General features: G+C 39.4%; 1 long non-coding RNA gene across 1 annotated transcript in view; it reads left to right on the top strand.

Moving 5' to 3' along the window:
- The window catches only part of LOC110832123 (uncharacterized), a 173,015-nt gene that overhangs the window by 27,128 nt on the left and 122,489 nt on the right, over positions 1 to 23,398 (top strand). The gene's annotated exons all lie outside the window — the stretch shown is intronic.

The raw sequence follows: 23,398 nt of genomic DNA, 5'->3' as shown, positions 1-23,398 counted from the left end.
CGAACGAATTTCGCATTATTTAAAAGCCCCCTTTTAATTGAAAGATTTATCTGGCGCCTAATGGAAGGCTTGTTATGAACTTTGGTTTGAAAAATTACAAAGCAGTGATCGTGACCCTTCTCAGCATTACATACTGTGCTCTTCGCTCAAAGCGAATGGTCCATTGATCTAAAACTTTTCAACAGTTTCGGTCCCAATGACAGGAATTTAAAGTCGCACTGAATATCTCTTCTTAGCAAGTCTGTGTTTGTGAACAAACTGTACAGATGACACACTTCTCTGAAAGGGATACACTTGGGAAATTTCTGCCGGAATCAAATTGTATTTTGGTGATAACACAGCAACTAATTTATCGATCAAGTTACATGCATTGCGTCACTGCAAGCCACCAATTCGGTTAGCATTCTCTGGTGGAACCTTGCCGAGGAACTGAATTACGCTTTGTTTCTGGATCATCAAAATGAACTACGTATGAAAAATAAATTTTACATGGATCCTGGAGGAATCTGATCTGAAATATAAAATTATTCTGAACCCAATTTCCCTTCTGTCCTTCATAGGTGACCACAGTGAATAATGACTAAAGCGATTTGTGTCCACGTGTTCCGTTTGCCGTATTTCCTATGTTCATGGCAGTGCTTTGGTGTGTTTTCTTGGAGGTGTGAATCGCGGTTTTTTTTAAATATATAGGCCACTTTCTCCTTCAAAGTGTCAAGTAGGACTCCCATCACACCCTCCCCTCAGACATAAGTTTTGTCCTTCATTTTCCTAATAAGAAATGAAGTCTGTTTACACGGGTGTTAATTGTCACGTGGACTTCATCAGCCATTTTACAACCGGGAAAAGTGGCCCCTTAATTTTTAACAGGCTGTATGGGTCCCAGACCCAATCTGTCCCAGTGGTGATCAACACCCCCACCAAGAATCGAACCCTGACCAACTTAATGGTTGCCAGGCAGTGAGTCAGGTGAACACCTCAGAGGTCAATGTAGCACTGACCTTATTTGAGAAATGGCCTCATGGGACAGCGGCGAAACAAAGGGCAACCGCAAACATCATTATCTCCAGTAGGTGCGAGCGCTGTCTGCCTCTACTGCCTAATCTCTCTCCGTTCACTCTCTGCCTCTGGATGTCTGGAGAATTAGGAAGTAGACACGATGAAAGAGAAAGTGGAAAAATCATCTCCAAAATCCAACCGAAACAAACAAACAAGTCTCTTCATCTCTTTTTACCCTCTTCGAGTGTATTATCAACCTTAATCTTGTTATTTATCAGAGTGTCTGGAAGCGTGCTTGTTCGTGGCTATCAAGTGTAAACTATAAATTTCTGGCTTACATAGGTCGAAGCACGACGGGCTAAGATATCTCGTATCCTTCCCTTTCATAGTTTATTTGTGAGCAGCGTCTTCACAACAGACCTTAGGCCCCACCCCCTCGCCCGTGTAAGGCTACGGATTGTCTCAAAATACGTCCGCTCGTGGTCAATATTTTTGGAACAGAGATTACCATGTAATCATTAAACCAGTCGTTACTTGTGGAATTTGTGTCGGGAATCGCTTGGAATATTGATAGATATAAGAAACATTAACAACGCTGTATCAGCTGAATATGTTGTGTAGCGCGTAATGAGTATGGAATGTGTTTTTGAATAAGGATTTGTAAGGATACGGTTGTACGCCAGTATTTGACAGAGACTACCAAAAGCTGAGTACTAAAACTGGCGACACGGTAGAGATTTTGGGAATTTTCGGACAACGTTATTTGCTGCAATGTGGGATTAGGCAGTGTGAGTAGATCGGGTTAATGTGGGATAGTGTGGAAGGTTTCGGAAAGCTTAGTGAACCGTCGCACGAAGATCACACGTGATTTGGCAACCGAAGTTCGGTCATTATTTTCTTACTTACATCGTAATTGTACTCGATCAGTGGTCACGCTGTTTGAGGCATTACCCCCTTTCTTATAATAGGAGCCTTTTGTACGCAAAAAATCTGTTACAAGAAATGTAATAGTCTGTCCACTGTTCAGAAGCTGTAAACCACCCCCCTCCCCATCCCATGGGATGGACTCAGTGCCGATGTTGATGGAATGATGGCGGTGGAAATTTATTTTATTAACAAAGGAAAGCCTATAATTGGTAATCACCAATATTGCCATTTTTATATACCCTCATTTAAACAAATTTCTGCTCTCTACATTGAAGACAATAATAATAATAATAATAATAATAATACGCCCAGATGGTAAGCACTTTAGTACAATTTTAGGCTTGAAATTTGAGGTTGCTGGTAATTTATAATCTGTGGTTTTTAAGGTAGATACTGTAAAACTGGCTTCAGTATCACAAAACAACTTAATAGGAAATAATTTATTAATACAAAGAAACTACGTAGTACATATTTTCCCTTCAAAACTCTTTTGTCAGTCAGCTGGACAGGAAATATGGCTTTTTTAAGAAACCCCGAGACTTAAACCTCCGTTAACGGAAGTTCGCTTTTGATTTTTCACTGATTAATTTCAATCTTGTCCTCAGTCAAATACCACATTTCTCTGAGAGTGACTTAAATTCTTTCTTTCCGTGTGTAATTATGTCTCCTATTTGGTCTTATCGCTTGACGTGTCTTGATCGATGTCTTAACGCATGGATGTATTCTACATGACGCACCCATCTCATTCTTGATTTTATGACGGTAATAATATTTGATGAAGGCAACCCCACAAATGTTCGAAGTTCGTCATCTGAGTTTCTCCAAGTTCTTCCTACTCTCTGTCGTTCGTTGTCTGAGGCTCGGCATTCAGCATTGGGCCACCCGGTAGTTTTTGTTCGAAAGAAAGAATTTTCTTAGGTCTGTCCTGTAGAAACTCTGGGATTTGTTGCGTCTGTTGCCAAGGTAGAATAATTCTGGCCACGAAGTTTATACAGCACCCAACACGACGTGCTTGTCTCGCGCTGTAATAAATACATTACGCAAGGAACGTGATGCTGTATCAGGAAACTGGACCATTTTTGTACTGCGTTTACGAGTAAAATGAGAATTGAAAGACTTTTTCTTTTCAAATAAGGAAAGCAATGAGGGCTTCTCACACAGAAGAGGGCAGAATCTCGTGTCTTCAGCTGCCAGTATGTCTAGCGATCAGTGATCGTCAGATTTATTGATCATTAAACTTAAAACGATGCTATTTCAAGTTCAGAAGCTTCTTAGCATAGAAGTTGTCCAAGAATGGCGACTTGATCGTGTCGATGTATTTTATCATTTGTTATGTTCTTTTTGTGCGTTCGGAACATTTTTTCATTCTCCGTTTGTACATTACTCTTAGATTCGTCTTGCGACGTTCTTGCTCGGAGTTGTCGGGGAATTAAATGCTGATTTGAAGGTTGGCACACCTGTGCGCCTAAGTTGGCAGCAGGCCTCTAATTTGGTACTCTGAAACTCCATCACGTTTTGCGCCGACTGCAATGCTGAAGCCGATACAAACATTTCTTCCCCGCAGATAAAGTTTCACTCTCTTTGTTCTGTTCTATTGACATGAGCAAGGCTTTCGAGGAAGTTTGTCCGTCTGTCGCTTCGCTTTTATAAAATAAGATTTTTAAAATATTCGGCGGGCGACTGTGACACTGTTTCGAATCGGCTTCACGGAAATTCGTGAATAATTCATTGTTTCTATGGCAACGAGTTCAAAGATCGTGCAGGCATTTGCATGGCAATATTGGAGAGCTGAATGAAGTTTCGATATACTGTCAGTTGCTCTATGGTTCAAATACCGCCTGGTGCAATATTTCATGCAGACAGACAGACTCAAATGTGTAAAGGCAGTTAGATGGGTGGGGTGTTCAGCACGCATGCGGACGATTAAAAATTACGCTGCATTTAGTCACAAATTTGAACGGAAGAGACCTCTGGGAAGACCTAAGCGAAGGTGAAAGGATGATATTAAAATGTATCTGACGGAAGTAAGATGGAAAGATGTGGGCTGGATTCATCTGTCTCAGAATAAGGACCACGGGCGATAGCTTGTCAGTGGTTTTGTTCCGTGGTGGGCGTGTAATTTCATTACAAGCTGTGCGACTGTTAGCTTCTCAAGAAGGACTCGGCCCCATGTTGTTAGATAATGGGTAAGGGGTTGAATAAGACATCAGTTCAACTGTTTGCTTTGTAATGTATATAGGCTATTGAGGTCTGAAGTTCTTACGCTGTAATGAGATTCTTCGCTTGTCAGGTGGTCTGAAAGGGTCTCAGATGAATAAAATAGGTCGCCTTGTAATTATTTTGACCGCCGGGAGGAGTTTCAGAATAGTTTGGAGGGTGTCGGACAAACGTAAGGAACACAATGAATTATGACTGAAGTTCAATTGAGGGCCCCCCCCCCCCACCCTCGGCCGATAGCTTTTTCATTCCATCAACAAAAGTCTTTTGAAGAACAGAACGTGGTTCTTGTATTGTGAATGGTTGATGTTAGTGAAGCGTCATTTAACTGGAGTTTGCAACTTGGCAGTTTCCGGGTCCGGAAAGGCTTAACAAGTTTGTGTTTGAGTCACGTCACAATTTTGTTGGCCGCCGCTCGTATAATTTTACGCCTGTTACGTAAAAGAACGCCCCCACGATGTCTCCGCGAAAGTGTCCAAAATTTAGTATTTCACCCTTTTTTGTAAGTAACGCTTAAGAATTCGGTCCGTACAAATGTTCCGAACGTAAAGTAACTCCCATTTTTTTGAGGAGAATATCTTTTCCACATCACGTGATTGACAGCTGGAAATTTTAAAATTGTGTTGTAATTGAGCAATGAAAAGTAGCAAAATACGACAGTCGTTGCCTTAGGAAAATGACGAAGACAGAAATTCCTCTTTTTCGATGCATTTTGTTGAAGATTATCGAGTGCACAGACGACAAACCTCGTCTGAGACGAAAATATTTAACGCGGAGAGAAATTACTTAATTAATTAATTTAAGGAGTTCGGCTGCTTCCTGCAAGTAACTCTGCCCTCCGTTGTGACGTGTAGCTAAAGGAGGCGCCTTGTTAACTACGGCTTTAGTATAGTAAGAGTCCATGTTGTGCCGGGCACATGCGAAGGTGCATATCATTTTTTTATTTTATTTTATGATTATTTTGCTTTGTTCTTACGTCTTTCTATCTACTCGTTCATGAAACTCGACCAATAAATCAATCAAAGTAATTAGAAATTCACTGGCTGGCCGCGGCACTGAATAATAGTTATGGTTTATGTTGTATGTTTAAGCCTCTAATATCTTACCACGGAAAGAAAAAATAACGATTACAGAAGGACATAACTCTTTGGTTATTGGTTAGGTTCCCAGAGTTTTGAGTAGCATTGGTGCAACCAAATAAGTTTTTGTTCTTTGCCGTGTTAGGCGGACTTCAAATTGGTGCAAGGCAGATATAAATTCTTCGGTGTGATGTGCTTTAGAGCAGTGGTGTTCAACCTTTTTTGTTCGCGTACCCCCAGATATAATTTCTCTTCAACTTTGTACCCCCAAAGTTGTTGGTGTATAATTCAAGTTATACATAGTATATAATCTACATATAAAATAAATTAAATAAATTACATTACTGATTATTCAGTGTTTATCATAAAATAATATTTTTTTTTTAAATTTCACGTACCCCCTAAGATGTCTTCGCGTACCCCCAGATATAATTTCTCTTAAACTTTGTACCCCCAAAGTTGTTGGTGTATAATTCAAGTTATACATAGTATATAATCTACATATAAAATAAATTAAATAAATTACATTACTGATTATTCAGTGTTTATCATAAAATAATATTTTTTTTTTAAATTTCACGTACCCCCTAAGATGTCTTCGCGTACCCCCAGATATAATTTCTCTTAAACTTTGTACCCCCAAAGTTGTTGGTGTATAATTCAAGTTATACGTAGTATATAATCTACATATAAAATAAATTAAATAAATTACATTACTGATTATTCAGTGTTTATCATAAAATAATATATATTTTTTTAAAATTTCACGTACCCCCTAGGATGTCTTCGCGTACCCCCGGAGGTACGCGTACCCCAGGTTATTCACCACTGCTTTAGAGCATCCTTCTTAAGTTGGTCTACCTGCATGCTTCAATTTTAATGATACGAATATGCAATTGTAGACTTTAATGACAACCTATTATGCATCACAAAAATTTAATAGAACTTCAATCCTTGAGAGTATTTTATGTATATAAATGATTTTATAGCTTGGAAAGTGTTTGTAGTTTTGTTTTGATATAAATCATTGGTGATAAAAAATAAGTTTAATAATAAAATAGGCGAGAGGTATGTTGGAAAATTCTTGTAGTGCTTAAGAAACATAGAAGTTTGATCCTCGTGGTGTTAACACCAGCCACCCCACATTTAAACCTTACGTGATTTTATTCGCAACTGTAGCTGTCAGACGCTGTTTCTTATGTAAGGATTCTTTTTTCGGTGGAATAAGGTACGTACTTATAATTCGAAAATGCACTCTTCTCCGTAAGTTCTTTTACTACAGAGACGTACAAATTTATCTGTCAGGGCCAATCACATTTCTGGCACTAGAATGCGTAGAGTCGTAATGTATTTTGATTATATATCCTAGTGAATATATCCGTTTAGGATGACGGCAGTATTTAGTATTAAACACACAGACACAAATACTATTCGATAAGGCCCCAAATTTCTGTTAAGCTTTACCATGGCAACGGTTGTAACAACGCAGTTAATAAGTGTCATCGGGAGGTCCGATATTTGTTAACAGGAAAAGATCGTCACTGAAATTTCTGAGTGATAACAGCAGAAACAAGAAACTGCGACGGAAATTTCATAAAGGGAAGGAGGGCTGTGTACCTATTAGGAAGCTTTTTCCGGATCAGTGTTTACGTGATCTTTTAAATTTGCAATCTGTGTGTTTGTCGTAAATAATTCCGCATCTGCGATGGAGGTACTTTTACGGTAACAGACGTACTCGTAAGTGGAGTGGATTTTTGCTCGCAGTTGAAACCGATTCAAGCACCATCGTTATAAACTAAGCCACCTGCCATGACAAACTTTTTTTTTTCTCTCAACCGGCTGTTCAGATATTTTTTCGTTAACTGTGCGTATTTCTTTCCATTCCGTGGAAATTGGCTGCGTTGCCCCGTGCCCCCTTGTGGGACCAGTGTTCACTGCATAAACGACTTTAGTCACACGTGTGAATCAGAACATTCAGATCGATTTACTGACTCTTAGAATTGGTTGATCGTGTGTCTGGATGACCGGTTGATCGTAGAGTTGAATACCGCGTGATATTTACTTGGTACAGAACCTGATCAAATGATTCTATCTCCTTGTTTGATAAATAGACTATTTCTATGGAAGGTAGTAACTGAAGCTCTAGCTTGAGTGGTTTAAACCCATTTTGCATTCTCGCATCAAATTTTGATATCTACCGCCTATTAGTGTCTTCTCTCTCTAAAGTTACATTTCCCGTAGATGTTTATATGAATTTCTTGTTTCCCTGTGTCATGTCCGGCTTATGTCTTAGCCCTAACAATAAAGACAAAGAAATTATTTAATTTTATTTTCCCTCCTCAAGTGTAGCACGCAATGGATAGCCCGATTATCGATGAATTCAAAAATTTCATTTGGTAAAGTTGAAGGGAACACATCTCTTGCGAGAGCTAGTTGTGGGTTGGAGGATAATATTAAAATGAAACTGTCTGAGATGTGGCTTTAGCCACAGCAGCAGGTTGTAAAGTGAATGACCTTGAAAAACAATAGTTATTTAATCTTCTGTGATAATTAGCCTCAAGGCATTTATCAGTAATTAATTTATATTTAATTTGAAAGTGCCAAAGTAAATATAAATCTGTCTTGTCGTCAGCATTGACAATTGTCGTTTAAAAAATTTGGGAATTTCGTAATTAGCAAGTGGGCAGCCGAGTCAGTAACGCCGACTGATTACGAATTGGTCTTCGCCTTTGAGTTTTAATTTTCGGTCAGCTGAGGTTTCGGGTTCTCACGGCGTCGAGAATAAATAAAGATGTCTGTCTCACGGTTGCTTTGCGGCACAGTATTTACGCCTCAGAACTTGAAACACTGTTGCACTGATCGCTTGACATTAGCGTGCTGAACTACAATAAACAAGAAAGAGGCAGACGGATGACCAAGTAAAGTGCATATATTCCTGCCTTCGAAACCAGATGTCAGAGAACTGACTGTCATGTGATATTGGCTGAAATATATTCGCCACTCGCAGTGAAGTAATTCCGATTCCAGACGCTAGGAGCGCTAGTGTTGCAGTGACTCGAGAAGCACGCTCGATGTCGTATGAAAAAGTAATGTTGGTATTCTGAAATTCAGACTTTCAGTTCTTTGATTTGTCGTATCGAAAGTAAAAGATTCAGAATCTTCTGTGTTTGGCATGTTGCTACTCGAATGTCGTCTGGTGACAGAGCGAGATTTTACGCCATTGTTGGCGAAGAATTTAACAAAGATTTAAAGAAATTAAATAGCAGTAATTTCTTCACAGGTTTGACTTTTGGCTGCAGGCAGTAAATGTGATGAAGTGTTTTGAGGTTATGTCCATTGTTGAGGTCGTGTCCATTGTTGATAAGACGCATTTCTTTAGGCTGTGCTTTCCAGGTTGGATAGACTGAAGGGTTCGTAAATGGAATTAAGTGTTTACGTAGATAAAGAATAGGAAATATGGAAGGTGAGACGAATAATACGTAATAAAAATACGATTGTGTCCATGTTCGAGGCAAGCGAAGTAGGACAGTAGACGTGGAGTCTTGCCCTTCAGCGTGCGCGCGCGCACACAACGACTTATTGGCGAATACCAGTCAAGGTTTCAGTGCGCTGTCGGTGGAAGACAACAGTAATCATTATGATAAACGCGTGCATTTCATTGCATGGTTAGGAGCGAGGGTAAAGGGGGAGGGGGTATATTTCAGAATATGCCATAAATCTTCCCCCACACCGCTCAGTATTACATTACATGGCTGAGATATGTTGACCAATGGCATGTAATGAAGTTCATATTATCCTTGTAATGGTTTTCTGTATCCTCAGATTAAATGTGCTGGGTTTTTTTTATTACCTGGTCGTGTCTGGATTTGTATTATTCTTCCAGCATATTGAAAACGTATTATTACGTTAAATGTATACGGTTATTAAGTGTGTAATCTGTTACAATTTATTCTTATATTTACGTCACTTGCAGGGCCACAAATGACATAAGAATTTACTTCCTGTGTAATTATGCCATTCTTAAATACACATTAATCAGTACTTATAATTCAACAGCATTGATCGTACCCATAATTACAATGACTTTTTAATAAGAACAGTCACACAGTGAAAAAGCATGGTCTGGTTTGTGTATTTATGCACTTGAAAATTAGGATTATTTTTTTTTTTTTGTAAATATATGGCCTAAACTACTATTATATTTCAGTGAAGAATTATATTTTTATTTTTATACAGCGCTTTGTGATGTGTAATTGTTTTATTTCAGTTACCAGCTCTCACATTTACGATTATTTAAAGAAAATACAAATTATCAAACTGTTACGGAGTGCGTACATTGTCACATGATCGAGTCGTAGTTTTATTATATTTATGCATTAATATTCTGCATTTCCGTACGAATTTTAAGACGAATTTGACGAAAGTGTTTCGTGAATGCGCACGTTATATTTGGTCTGGATATAATTCAGTGCAGGGTTTTTGTGATTACTGTGATGAATCCTCCGTTTGAATAATTTAACTGAATTTATTGAAGAAATTTTATCAGTCTCTGAAAGAACACTGGAGTTAATCGGTCGCTTGAATTAGTTCTTATAAATGCGTAAACTTGTGGCCGAAGAAATTACAGTTTTGAGGCCGCATTCGACCTGCGGACCACATACTGTAATCCTGCTTCTGTGACAATGATTTTATTTTTAAAAAATGGCGTCGTTTCCCCTACTGAACGTGTAACTCAGGGTGTCGTAAATGACAGAGTTTCGGTTTGGTATTGGGAGTATAAATAGTTTTTAGTGTGTCATCTCTCTCAACAAGTTTCAGCGATGCAAAAACATTTTCATTTAGGGTAAATCATCTCGTTAACGTTTCGATGCGCACTCCGCATCGCCAGTGAATTGGTGTGTGTGTGTGTGTGTGGGGGGGGGGGGTGTAATACAAAATGGCAGACATAACTTTATATAGAATCGTGCCAAATTACATTTAGTATGAGTGGACTGTACTTTCTACTCTTCTGATCAATGTTCTGTGCTCAGGAGTGACCAAATCCTAGTTTGATACAATTTTATTCTCTAATTTTTGAATTTTTTTTAAAGGGAAATTGCCTCTATGTATTTATGTAATCACACGATAAATTAAGTACGAAGGAAACTCAGAAGTTATTTGATCATATTATATTATATGAAGCTGAGTGTATTCTAGGTTGTTTCGCCGTGTAGTCTGGTGGAAGTTTACCGAAGTTTCGGAGGTCCTTGCTGCCTCCATCATCAGGGCGACTACACGGCGCAACAGCCCAGAAGACAGACATCTTCAGACTCACCGTCGTGCAAACCTTAAATCCTACACATGAATGCAGTGTCCACTGTGATCCATTTCTACGCACAGGTCTCTTATCTCTGATTTAAAAGAAACTGTTTTGAGGATACTTCAATGATTTTATTCCGTTTGGGACTTAGGCCGCTTATGTAGGCATTTGCTCTCGTGAGGTCCCACCCCTGTAAAACATTTCAGGAACAAAGGAGACTATATTTCTTCCGAAGCAGCCGGATGGAGCCAGACACATTACCAAAAACTATAATGAAAATACGAACTACAAACGCACACATAAATAAATAATTTAAGAGATTTTCTCTGCCTAAACAAATAGATGAGCGTAAACTTAATTGAAATAAAACTGTGTCAGTGAAGGGGTTGAATGTATAAGGCACATTAACGTCTACCCTCCTTGTCATAAATTAGGGAACGCGTAATGATTCAGAGGCCTTCGACCAGTGTTATCTGCTCGTAGATGGATTTTTAACGCAGTCATTTCTGGTCGATGACGGAGGGGCAAGGAAATGTTAGAATCGAGGAGTCGGGAAGATTAGAAATTGATATTTAATTTTCTTTTGATTTGGACAAGTCGGTGACACTTTCTTCAAACAACAAGAATCCGATTTCTGTGTTATAATTCTGAATGACCATTGGAAAATCTCTTGATGACACAAAAGAACGCGACTGGACCGAATCGTGAACCAGTTTACTGTAAATCGGTTTTTGCCACATGGTGTGTGAATGTCAACGGAAGAGAGAAATCGTGTGTACTCCAGCTTGGAGTATCGTTTCAATTCATGATTTTATTAAAATATATTCTGGATTTGGGATGAGGTTCAGATGTTGACAGATCAGCTTTTTCTTAACTGCAAACAACTGGACCAAGTTCTCAAAGATCTGCTTTTTATCCGTCTCAGAGAAAAGGGAGCATTAGAAGCCAAAGTTGTCCCGGTTCGTGTGGAAGTTAAGACAAAAGGGGTTAGCTGAGAGGTCAGAGGGCAATTTGTCACTGCTACAAATCAAAGTCTACAACTTTCTAGAAGCACATATTGCTCGCTCTGAGTTACATTATTTCGTGTTTTGTCTCGCTCAGAAGCAGAATTAAATGGAGCCAAAGACACAGTTGTACACGTTGACAGATAAAAGATGGAGGCTGTTGACAACGCAGCAGACACAGGGTGTTCAACAACTTGCTACTCGATTCACTCTGGGTGATGGAGGAATTTTGTATCGAAAGAGTTAACGGGTTAGTAGTTAAACTACACTTTATCAACTACAAAGGTTAATACCTTGGTCCCCAGTGATATATATCGACGTGTCTAGTGAGACGTAATATTTGGTTCGTTTATTTAATGATGTTTACTGGTGCTCTGATGATGTAACGTGGTTAGTGAGGGTCATTCGTGAATTATGTGTTGAGAAGTGTGTTAAAGGAAGCGGTCGTGGCATGTTTCAGAGTACAATCTCATCATTATTTTGCTTGGACAGTAATAATGACGGGAGATAAGGGGTGAGTTGTTTTAAGAATTGTACGGAACCGGTTACTGGATTTGTAAGTCATGTAACGACACTTTACTATGTAAACCATCTCCATGAAAACAGAGTTTTTCTTCAGAAGCTATTGGTCGCTCAGCTGGTCAGTAAATTACCCGCATTTCATGGGACCGTAGGTTCATTACCGTGTTCACAAAAGCCTGCCACTGTTCCCTGTCCTTAGCCTGTTGTCGCGTCATCCATCTGCAGCTCTCCTGTCTTACGATTGTCTGTTCCCTTGTATTCTGCATGTATTTCTTATGTGCCCATGCTCGCTACATGTCCTTCCAATCTCATCCTCATTGTATTTGATCACCTGATAATATTTTGTGAGTAGTGCGAAGTGAGAAAGTGTTGTTAGGTTAGGTTAGGTTGGATTAGGTTAGGTTAGGTTAGGTTAGGTTTGATTAAGTTTGGTTAGGTTAGGTTAGGTTAGGTTAGGTTAGGTTAGGTTAGGTTAGGTTAGGTTAGGTTAGGTTCTCTCCACTCTGCTGTCACCTGATTCCTCTTAGAGCCAAATATTTTCCAACTCGCTTTCCTCTCAGAAGTTCTCATTCTCTGTTCTTCACTTATTGTAATAAAACAGCAGATTAATAAGGTATACGGTGAATTTGAAGGAAAAGTTTTTATAAAGAAACGGGAAGGAAGCTATCAGCGTGGTTAGTGTTAGTGCATTTCCTCATGCAGTGAACGCGGATGAATGTCAGTGACGCATTTGAAAGATACGTGTACTCCATCGGAGTCATTTTTTGCGCCGCGACTGAAGTGTCATCTTGCGATGGCGTGAAGAAATGACGTGACATCGCGCAACGCGGTCCAGGTGGCGTGAGGAAAACTTGGAATTCTCGTAAATCTTTCCGCTTCTGTCACGTCGATGTGTTTTCGTTTTTTCTTTTCCACTTCGTCTAGGATGCGAGAAACTTCTGCATTCGAGGGCGGGTCACTCCGCTGTGTGGGCATGTCAGGTAGTATGTATGTGTTTTCAACAGGAATAATGTCGCCAAGATATTTTTAAGTTTCTGCTTTTGAACGACATTCGTGTTCATTTTATTGCTAGTTTCCCAGCTCTGTGGGAGGTTCTGCTTCAACTTAGTCGTTTACTAACTTACTAACCACCTTGTAGCAGAACTGACTAACGAACTACATAATTAACTCAGTCGAAAAAAAAAATTGATCTGTTAATAACTTGCTCAATAAATTTCCTGTTTTTATGGACAGCAAAAATGTATCAGTGATCACAAATCCATCATTTGATCTCTACGTAGAACCAGTTTAAATCAGCTAACACTACATCCTTTGTTCCTTAGGTTTATTTAATATTATCCTTCCATCCTGACTAGGTTTCCTCCCTCAAAATTTTATACGAATTTCTCTTCTCCTCTCCGTGCTACATACATTACCTATCTTGCCCTATGTGATGTAATCACCAATTAAAAATAAATAAAGTGATATTTCTCATGAAATGTGCTATAGTACCTTTCGTTGATGGAGTGGCATTGGTCAAAGTTTCAACTGTGAAGATGGACAGTGTGTCTTTTGTCGAAACGTGTTCTCTCTGCAAGTGAACGCGGACAAACGACTCGGATGATCAACTACGAAATTATACGGACGTTAAAAAATGTTATTTCCGAATAAAACAAAACGAATGTAGCCAGTGTTTTTTTTCTTCTGGAAAGTTGATGGTTAACTTCAAAGAGTTATGTTATTAACATGAACGGAATAAAGATAAAAAATATAAATGAAAATACATTTTACCTGGGGGGGGGTTCGTATTTGGTAATAAACTTCGTTTTTAGAAATACGCTCATGGTTTAAGAATTTCAAGTGCAAAACACACACAGTGATTTCTGCGTTGACAGGGACACCCCGCGGCAGTTTCGCGTACTTCTGATTTATTATTTATTGGTTTTGGTCCAGTCTGTCCGCGCTGTGAGGATGCTAATAAAGAGCAGAAATAACACGTGATCTCAGCAGCTGTGGGATGCTGCGTGGACCCGTTCACTCGCTCCTTCGTTTCTGCAAGGTTCTAGCCCCATCTGTCCTTTTCAATTCATCCTTCTGATTATAAGGTGGGCCATAATTTGTTTCCTGCCTTTCGAAATTTTTTTTTTTTTTTTGCGAACTTGAGGTTAAATTAGCTTTCAACTATTCATCTACTTTCATTAATTTTTTATTCTTACATCTGCTTAATTTAATTTAATTTTTTCAGTTGTCACGCTTCCTCAAAAGGGCGCGACGTTTCGGGAGATGGCTCTTTCCCCGCCCTCCCGTATGTAGGTTCATAATTGCGATTGAAAAAAGTCCAGAAAATAGAGACTGGTAATTCAAGGCCATCCACAATAACATTTAGAGATAAACTGTCATTTGCATATTAAAATATTATGACTGCTTTTTCCTATGTGCGTGAATTTTTTTAAATTTCTATTATTTTAAATGTCAGACAGACATTCAAAAATATTTGGAATGAAGTCGTTATGAAGATGTTTGAGTCTAAGAGAGGGGAAAATAACAGGAGGTTGGAGAAAAATACGTAATGAGTAACTTTATAACTTCTGTTGTAGAACTTGTGTTACTATGGCGAATGAGTAGCAGAGGGTTGGATGAACCAGACATGTAGCGTGCACAGTAACAATCAGAAATGTTCATAATACTTTATCATTAAAACTTGAATATAAGACGTCATTTGGGAGACCAAGATGTAGATGGTAGGAGAATATTAAAAAAATTAGAGGTATAAGGTAAGATGATGTGGGACTGGATTTAGTTACATCAGGATGGAGCCCACTGGCTGGCTTCTATGAATTGTTTAATACACCTTCGTGTTCCATAAAATTGAGGAATAGCTTTACCAGTTGAGTAAGTGCCAGCTTTCCAGGAAAGACCCTGCATCATTGAGGCTGTTAATTAATCTTCAAGCTGTTTCTAAAACCTTCTGACAAGATACCACTTAAGAGCTGATGTCACATAAATTCTTAGTTTCTTGGCAACATTATTACGAGTTCTGGCTCCGGGACAAAATATTAAGACGCGTCTGTAAACATGTCATTAATTAATCTATCATTCTGATAACGAAAGAACACGTCATTTAAGTGACTGGTATCACGTCTAGGATTTTATTTCGACAGCGGCGGATTGACTTTCCTTTCCCGCCTCGTGCAAACCCTCTCTGAGGTTGAAGGAGGCTTTTTCCAAGGCGATAAAGCGGACGGAACGTGAAGCTGAACACACAACTGTCTAGTGGTCAGATGCAGAATTCGTGGAATTTACCACCACTCACCACATCCACGTTTTTGACAAAGGCAGAGGTACATTATTAAAGTGGAATTTAGAGTCAGGCCTGCAGGCTTTGGAATTGTGAATTGGATTGAAATGGCTGTTGGCTGGATTCTCGAAACTTCTGCTCTGAAATGAACGGTGGAAACTTGCGCTCCAATGGAATACGTGTCTTTGCTAAGTAATTTACTTACAGACTTCTATCCCTTATTAAACATTTATATTCATTTCATTTGTCAGTTGTACGAAACACATAAATACGGAATGAAGATTTGTTGATTGTTAAATCGGGTGGTATGTGTAGTTAGCACAGAGCTGTAAAGGACTAACATTGCCTCATATGTAACATACGGACGGGCTCACGTGTCACTGTGTGCTAAATTTCTTGATGACAGTTTCTCAAATACTCTATCATAATGTTTCGTTGTCTTTAAGAGAAGATTATTCTGGTAATTTGTTTACATTACATAATGTTGTTCTTCCATAATTAGTTTCCTGTCGTCCAGAATGGATTAGTTTGCATTTTATGCTTATAAAGTTTTAATTAAAGATGCTTCACTACAACGCTGTACCCTAGTTACTGGAAACAGCGACCAATTTTCGTCTCGTTAACTCCCCTCCCTCCCCGCACCAGAAACGTTTAAAAACGACATTGATAATGTAATCATTTTACGCAGATTTCGTACTGACATTTAGGACTGTGTGAAATTATTGACATTTTGCATTTTGTATCGGAAATCTTAGACGTCAGATCTTGTTAGTACGGCTGTACGTCGAAATACATCGAAAGGACCCTCTGAAAAACTCGTCTGAATAGTTTTTAAGAATTCAGTTCGTACCGCGAAGTAAACACTACACTTCACCATTACAAAGATCGAAAGGTTAACCTTGTTTAAGGAAATAATACGACTAAAACGCTAATTAACCTTTGGAGCCGAAGCTCTTTCAAATGAAACTTACGAATTCAGTCCGTACCGCGAAGAAAACACTACACTTCACCATTACAAAGATCAACTGGTTAACCTTGTTTAAGGAAATAATACGACTAAAACGCTAATTAACCTTTGGAGCCGAAGCTCTTTCAAATGAAACTTACGAATTCAGTCCGTACCGCGAAGAAAACACTACACTTCACCATTACAAAGATCAACTGGTTAACCTTGTTTAAGGAAATAATACGACTAAAACGCTAATTAACCTTTGGAGCCGAAGCTCTTTCAAATGAAACTTACGAATTCAGTCCGTACCGCGAAGAAAACACAACACTTTACCATTACAAAGATCGACTGGTTAACGCTGTTTAAGGAAATGATCGCTGTTTATCGTGAAAATCATACGAAACACGTAAATACAAAAAGAAGATTTATTGTTTATTTAAGCTGCAACCACTGGACTTGGAAGAATTAATTACACATTTGTATCTAAAGAACCAATTAGCCGTAGCTAATCAATCACGTGTCCGCGGGTTGTTACCTGCGACACAGTCGATGGCAATTGTATGCTAATGAAACTTGTGTGGTTTGTAAAATGATCTCTGAGAAGCCGGATGTTGCAAGTGCGAAACTGTAACCAAAGTTCTGCGCTTTGTAACGAGTTGATGAAGCAGAACCAGGCCTGTGGTAAATTGAATTTGCTTACCGTGAAGGATTTAAATGTAACTGTTGCACCTGCAGACAGGCGAATTGTCTTCTGTCTTTTTATTACAAAAGGAAATTAATTGAATCGAAATAAACAAGTTATTCTTGGCTTGGAAGACATGACAGGCGGGGATAGAGGAAGGCAGAAATAGGATTATTGTTAAGAGAAATATAAAAAGAGGGAAACATGGGAAAAATAAATGAAAAATGTCAGAAAACAGTTACGAAGATGGAAGACTTTACTAAGCAGAGTTTGATCAAAAATTAAGTATTAAGCGTTTGTCATCTCCTCTGCCTTTTAAATTAGAAGAATAAACAAACGTCTGTATCAGATAAATATGGAGCTCTGTGGCTGCGACTAGAACCCCGGACCTCCGGCGTGTCCGCGGTAATAAGAAGTGACGAGTGATGAGAACCACACACGATGTGACGACAGGAAGCAGCGAGGTTTGCGTGTGGCCCTTGGCAAGTGCGCGACGCGGTGACAGCGAGAGATCTTCTGCCGCTGTCAAACTGCCCTCGCAGCCGATGTGGATGGACGAGTTGTGATGAATCTTGTAGACGGAGAGACCCTTCATGCAGTGAATCAGGCTTAGGTCCTTGCCTTCCACACCGGAAGTTTCAAAAATTCTTCCTTATTTTACGTGTCTTATTGACTTTGATGTTGGTTTATTGGATATAATTCTGTGTGTTACGTGAAAGAAACTTACAATTACAAATCAATTCCACGTGTTGAAACGCGCGTATATTTTTTTTTGTGGGGGGGGGGGGCGGGGGGCACTACGCAGTTTTTCAGTGCTAATTGTCCCGGCGCCAAGACGAACAGGTGCACGGAAATATGAAAAATTACTACAGACTTAAACAGTTTCGAAATGTAGACGATTATCATTTCTTGGCCCCCGAAGGTCTGGCAGAATTACGACAGAAATTGTAAAAGGACCACCTCTGAGACGTGTCATTGTAGATTTCTATTCCAGAGTCAAGGGTTCGAAACTTCTCGTGCGTTCCAGCTGTAAGTAGCAATTGTGAAATTTCGTGGGGATTCTTTTTTTACGTGTCTCAGCATTGTTACTTAGTGCAGCGAAAGCAGGTGAAGATTCAGGTACTACGTTCTTCCGAAACGTCGGTATTCACCGTCAAGACTATATGTTGCGAAAATTCTAGCAGTTTGCAGACACTGATCGGATTTCCTATGGCACCTTTTTGCCCTCAGACCAAGTATTATTGGTAACCAAAGTATGGAGCAGGGGAGCTTTAATATTGGAAACCGTGTGTGTCCGTCCGTCCGTCCCCGAGTGGTCGGGGCAGTTGCAGTTGGAGTTGGCGCTGGGGCCCCCCTCCCCCCTCCAGTTTAATACGTCACAACGTCATTTAGAAACGAATGGAACGGAAAGGGAGATAGAAAAAAATATTATATTAAACATGAATGTTGTGCCATGTGGCGCGTTTTGTGTGCAGTCCTGATTTAAACGACTAATTTCACTCTCGGATGCTTGCCCCCCCCCCCCCCCCCCCAACCTCACTTGTGGGACCCATGTGGGAGAGAATTCGTCTGAGTACATTCTGTACGGCTTCTATGGATGTGACGTGAGAAATCACAGCACAGCGCGAAGTTTTTTGTACCGGATTTAAAAAGACTGGAAAGAAGGAATTGGAAAGGGGGGGGGGTTGAAACAGATAAAGATACACAGAAACAAGAAGCTGATAACACGAGAATAAGAAAGAGGGAGACAGATGAAGAAGATTAAACTCGTGTGTTTTGTGAACTGTGATAGATTTTCCGAGTGATAAAGCGGCCGGGGCTTGAAGCCGACCACTCAGCTTCATCTAGTGCGGAGGTTTAAGAATCCTCCGCTGTGGAACAGCAGTCAAAGGCTTAATTACCTTTCTTATGAGTTTCATTCAGACTCTGTTTTACTAACACTGAGGCTGGGTTGAATACTAAACGGCGGTAGAGAATGTCTCGAGTAATTCAATATCGCCCACTTGAACAAAGATGTTTGCCTCAAGTTTTTGCCCTCCTGGGGTCGCGTCCCTTTCATTATTTGCTTCTGAAAAGAGCCAGTAGACCTTTGGTTCGTTTAACCTGTCGTCTGTTATCGTCTTGGCGTAAATTTAAGTAACGATGCCGTTGAATCGACGTTTCGGTGGCTTTTTCTGTCGGTAATTTTTAATTTCGGAAATTTGTGCTTCGAGCTAGGATAAATTTGGGACAGAGTGAGAGAGAGGGGAAGAGATTTACGTTAATTTCTGATTTAAATTTAGCCCAGCGTAGCAGAAGTGAAATTATGCCTGACAAAATGAACGCTTAATGAGGGGGTCATTTCTGTCCGTCATATCGCATGTTTTGTCTGCGAAATGATGAAATTGGTTTCGATAAACATGAATTGTTGGATGAAATTTTCTTTCGCGTATTGCGACCAGTACAAAATCGGATTTCACTATTTTCCTCAGAACCGGCTCATCTACGAAAATTTTGTAAGTTGTGTAAAATGCAGATCTAATCAAGATCTACAAATCTTGTTTGAAACATATTTCGATATGTTGAGTTTTTAAAGAGTGGAAGGTGAATGTTAGATCTGTAAGCTCATACTCTGCGTAACTTAATACGTTTTTATATTAACTCAGCCACATACGAATCGTAAACTGCAATGAAATCTTAAGCCTTAATTAAAGTTACCTACTTCAGTGTACTGGTGATGGTAATGATGAAGACAAAAAGTATCTCTGAAACGTCGGTAAACTTCTATCAGGCTACACTGCTCAACAACCCAGAATCTTTGTAATTTTAAATAGCGAAAGATGGATTTACGTATAAGAGAGATTGAACTTTGAAGTACCGTTCCTGTACTGAAAATTTTGTTCAAACATTTCACTGTTTTTGTGCTGTCGGGAGACGACAAGACGAATTTATCCTGACTTACACAATTTTTAGCTCAGGGAAGGTTAAGTTAAGTTAGTTTAACAGAAAAGCTACTCAGGGTGAAAGAGTTAAGGCAAATTATCTCGATGGTAATATACAAAATAATTACCACTGCGCTTTAAAAGGCTAAACTGAACAATAAAAATCATACATTCGTAAGTCCTATTAATGGATCAATTTTTTATTGTAACACGTGACAAATTACAAGAATTGAAATTCTGTCTGGTTTTATCTCTTTCGTTCTTCTGTTATTTATCTCTGCATCTCGTCTGTTGAAACTGTAATATTTTCAGGTTTTCTTAACAGGGTTGAAGCATCGGTGAAAAACAAAACAGTATCGAAATCCGAAGTACTTACCCTGCTTTGCTGAGACTGCTGTACCTTCTTTAATTCCGGCCCCCATAAACTAATTTTTTTACCCGGAAAATGAAAACCCTTTTCACCCCAACCCAACGCACAGGATATTAATGTCATTGTTAATAATTAATTTTCTCTTTAGGGGCACTGAAAGCCACGTGCTGTAGTAATCCGTATACCCAAAATGCTCGGAAACTCCAATTTTCATTGAAATTACAACATAAAATATTCACATTCATAAATATTATCCAGCCCGGGGGGAGGGGGGCGGTTTTAGGGGTTGGCTCTTCCCTCAGTATTCTACACGCATCTTCGAATCTTCTGTGGTCATAGATATTCATATTTCATCTACCCCTTCACACTGGGGCCATTTGACATCGCGTGGGAAATATACTTGTTCAATACGTAACCTTTAAGCTTGTTCGACCCTTCGAAACCCAGGAAAGTGCAAATAATATTTAAAAGTTCGGTCCGTACCGCGAAGAAAACACTACACTTCACCATTAAAAAGATCAACTTTTTAACGCTGTTTAAAGAAAATAATCGCTGTTTATTTTGAGAATCATACGAAAACTAGCAAATACACTCTGTAGCCAAAATGGAGAGTTATTGATTTTCGAAGCTTGTGGTACATATAGTTACCACTGGGCTTTATGGGGTTAAATTACCGTATCAACCACAGTATGGCCGAAAAGTAGGTTACTAAACAATAGTTCAAACACGGTCTACTGTACGTCGCCCTGCCCCGTTCTTCTTAGATGCGATGATGCTTCAGGAAACACCGAAGTAAATGCAAATTGTGTCAGCTGATGTCATGATGCAGCGAAAAATCCCAGAAGACAGCTGTATTCGTAATCATAAAATCTTTATCTAATAAGTCACGTATGTTAGCCTGCACTTTTATGTGCGTTCCTCTGTCCACGTAGCTTTCCGTCGTTCCGAAGTTCGTAAATTGAGCTCTGAAGTTATTCGTGATGAGAATGCAGACCGAGTAACAGAAAAGTTAGAATTCTATGGAGATGGAGGTCTTCAAGAAGGAGAAAGCTAACAGATAAAGGTGAATCACAAAGGAAGGGTAGAAGGCACGTGCTCACTCCGCTCTGGTCATAGTTTTTTTCTCTCACCCTTTTGTCTTGTGTCTGTTCTTTATCCCCCTTTCTATATATTTCTGGTTCCTCTCTGATCTGTCTGATATCCGAAGTACAACGTAACTGCTTCTGGCAGAATTATGGAAGAGATAAGAACGAACGATAATATACGGTATCAAACAGACGTGCTAAATCCTATGTTGTGTAGATTAAGGGCTCTTATTCCGACTCGGTCACCCCCCCCCCCCCGCCCCACTCACCACTCACCACCCGTGAGGATGAGAGTTGAAACTCAACGTAAAACATAATTTGTTAAAAACCAGGACTTGGTCTCCGATGCTACGAGTTGAATAATTTGTTCCTGGTACATTAGATGAAACCGCCCTGATAAACGGGCGTGTTAATTGAAGTAAAGAGCTCAATATTTTGATTGTAACAGCCAATTATAACGTGAAAAACAATAAAACGAAATATTATTATTATTATTATTATATCTGCTCGCAAGACCTTCGTACTGAGTTCATTTCCAGTGTTTTTGCCATGGACACACGCAGTGTAGGGAATCAGAATTTACCTCATTTTCATCTCGAATTTCCCCTCCCCCATTGACATGTTATTCGTGCCATGATTTAACAAAATCCGTCTTGTTTTGTGAAGATTTATTAACATGAAGGCGTTTACCCAGTTACGAAAAAAAAAAAAATGAACAACCCTTCATTCTGGTATTTCTGAAGGCGGGGATTTTTTTTAGGAATTATTTGTATTCGTGACGACTCGTGGCGTCATGATCATAACGCCGGATTTGTGTAAACATCGACCAGTTAATTAGAAATTTATCCCGAATTCTGGTATTCCTGAACATGGCGGTTCAAGTAATTGTGTTTAAATCGCTTTCGGTGTCAAATGTCCGTACGTAATTTGATAGAAAATCAACCGACTGGAAAGCTATTGTCATAAACACACAGAACAATCACTAATATTCAAATTATTCTGAAGCCGGTTTGTTTTAAGGATTTGGATGAGGACACGAAATAATGCCGAGAGAGGAAACAGTCCTGACGATAAACAATTCAAGGAGAGACAAGAAATGTCTGTGGGGGGGGGGGGGGGAGTCTATTTCTCCGGTACGTCTGATGCAATAATATGTGTAGTTAATGACAACCGATGTCTTGTGTGTTTGGCTTCTAGCTTATTTGGTGTCCTGTTAGCCCGATAGTCAAAGCTCTGTTTGTGACGCTGACTGCAGACGGGTATAAGAAGCCTGTGGACCGCAGTGAACTGAGAATCTTGAATCATGGGAGTTAGTCCATTTTTAGGGTAAGACAGGTCACTGTGGTTCTTATACATTTCCTTACCCAAAAATCTACGACAGTTCTAACTTCACGTTTTGTCACCAAGATTGCTTTGCAGATAAAGGCGTTTCCATCTGCATGGTTTGCGTGTCGTAGAATGTCAGATGATTTTTGAATTGGAAATTTGTAAACGGTTTGTCTTGTGAGTTATTAACGCCGTTTAGTCAGGGAGAGGTTTTTCGATGTTTCGGAGGTATTTGATGCCTACATCATCAGGGCGATGAGTTAGCTCGCGCGATTCATTAATCTCCTTGATAATGGAGGAAGTAAGTACCTCTGAAACGTCGGGAAGCTTTTACTGGGCTATACGGCGTTTTTTTTGGCGTTGTAATCATTTTGCCATAAGCGAATCGTCGATTTTATTTGCATTGTAACTTGGCGGAAATTGCTTTATAGTGAACACACTAGAACCATGGCTGAAATTAAGACTGTACCGACATAAGATAACTTTTATAAGCAATAGGAAGGCACTAAGTTATGTTTAATTCGTCTTCTGAATAACAAATTATCTTCTTAAACTGTTGTGGTGATAGTCGAATACCACGCAGACAATTACAGAAATTGCCCGCGGTATCATATTTCACTTGTGTGTCCTGTAAAATGAATTCCTCGCAGGCGAGTCTGATGTCAGGTTCGTGAAATCTGATCATCGTAACAGGACGCCCGTCCACGAAACGTTTGCCGTCATGTACCGCTTTGGAGGATAATA

The sequence above is a fragment of the Zootermopsis nevadensis genome, unplaced genomic scaffold (assembly GCF_977971745.1).
Source record: "Zootermopsis nevadensis isolate Lab colony 2312 unplaced genomic scaffold, Znev_1.0 Znev_ptg000002l, whole genome shotgun sequence".
Taxonomy (NCBI): Eukaryota; Metazoa; Arthropoda; class Insecta; order Blattodea; family Termopsidae; genus Zootermopsis; species Zootermopsis nevadensis.
The sequence above is the reverse complement of the archived record's forward strand: the minus strand, read 5'-3'. Positions and strand labels throughout refer to the sequence as shown.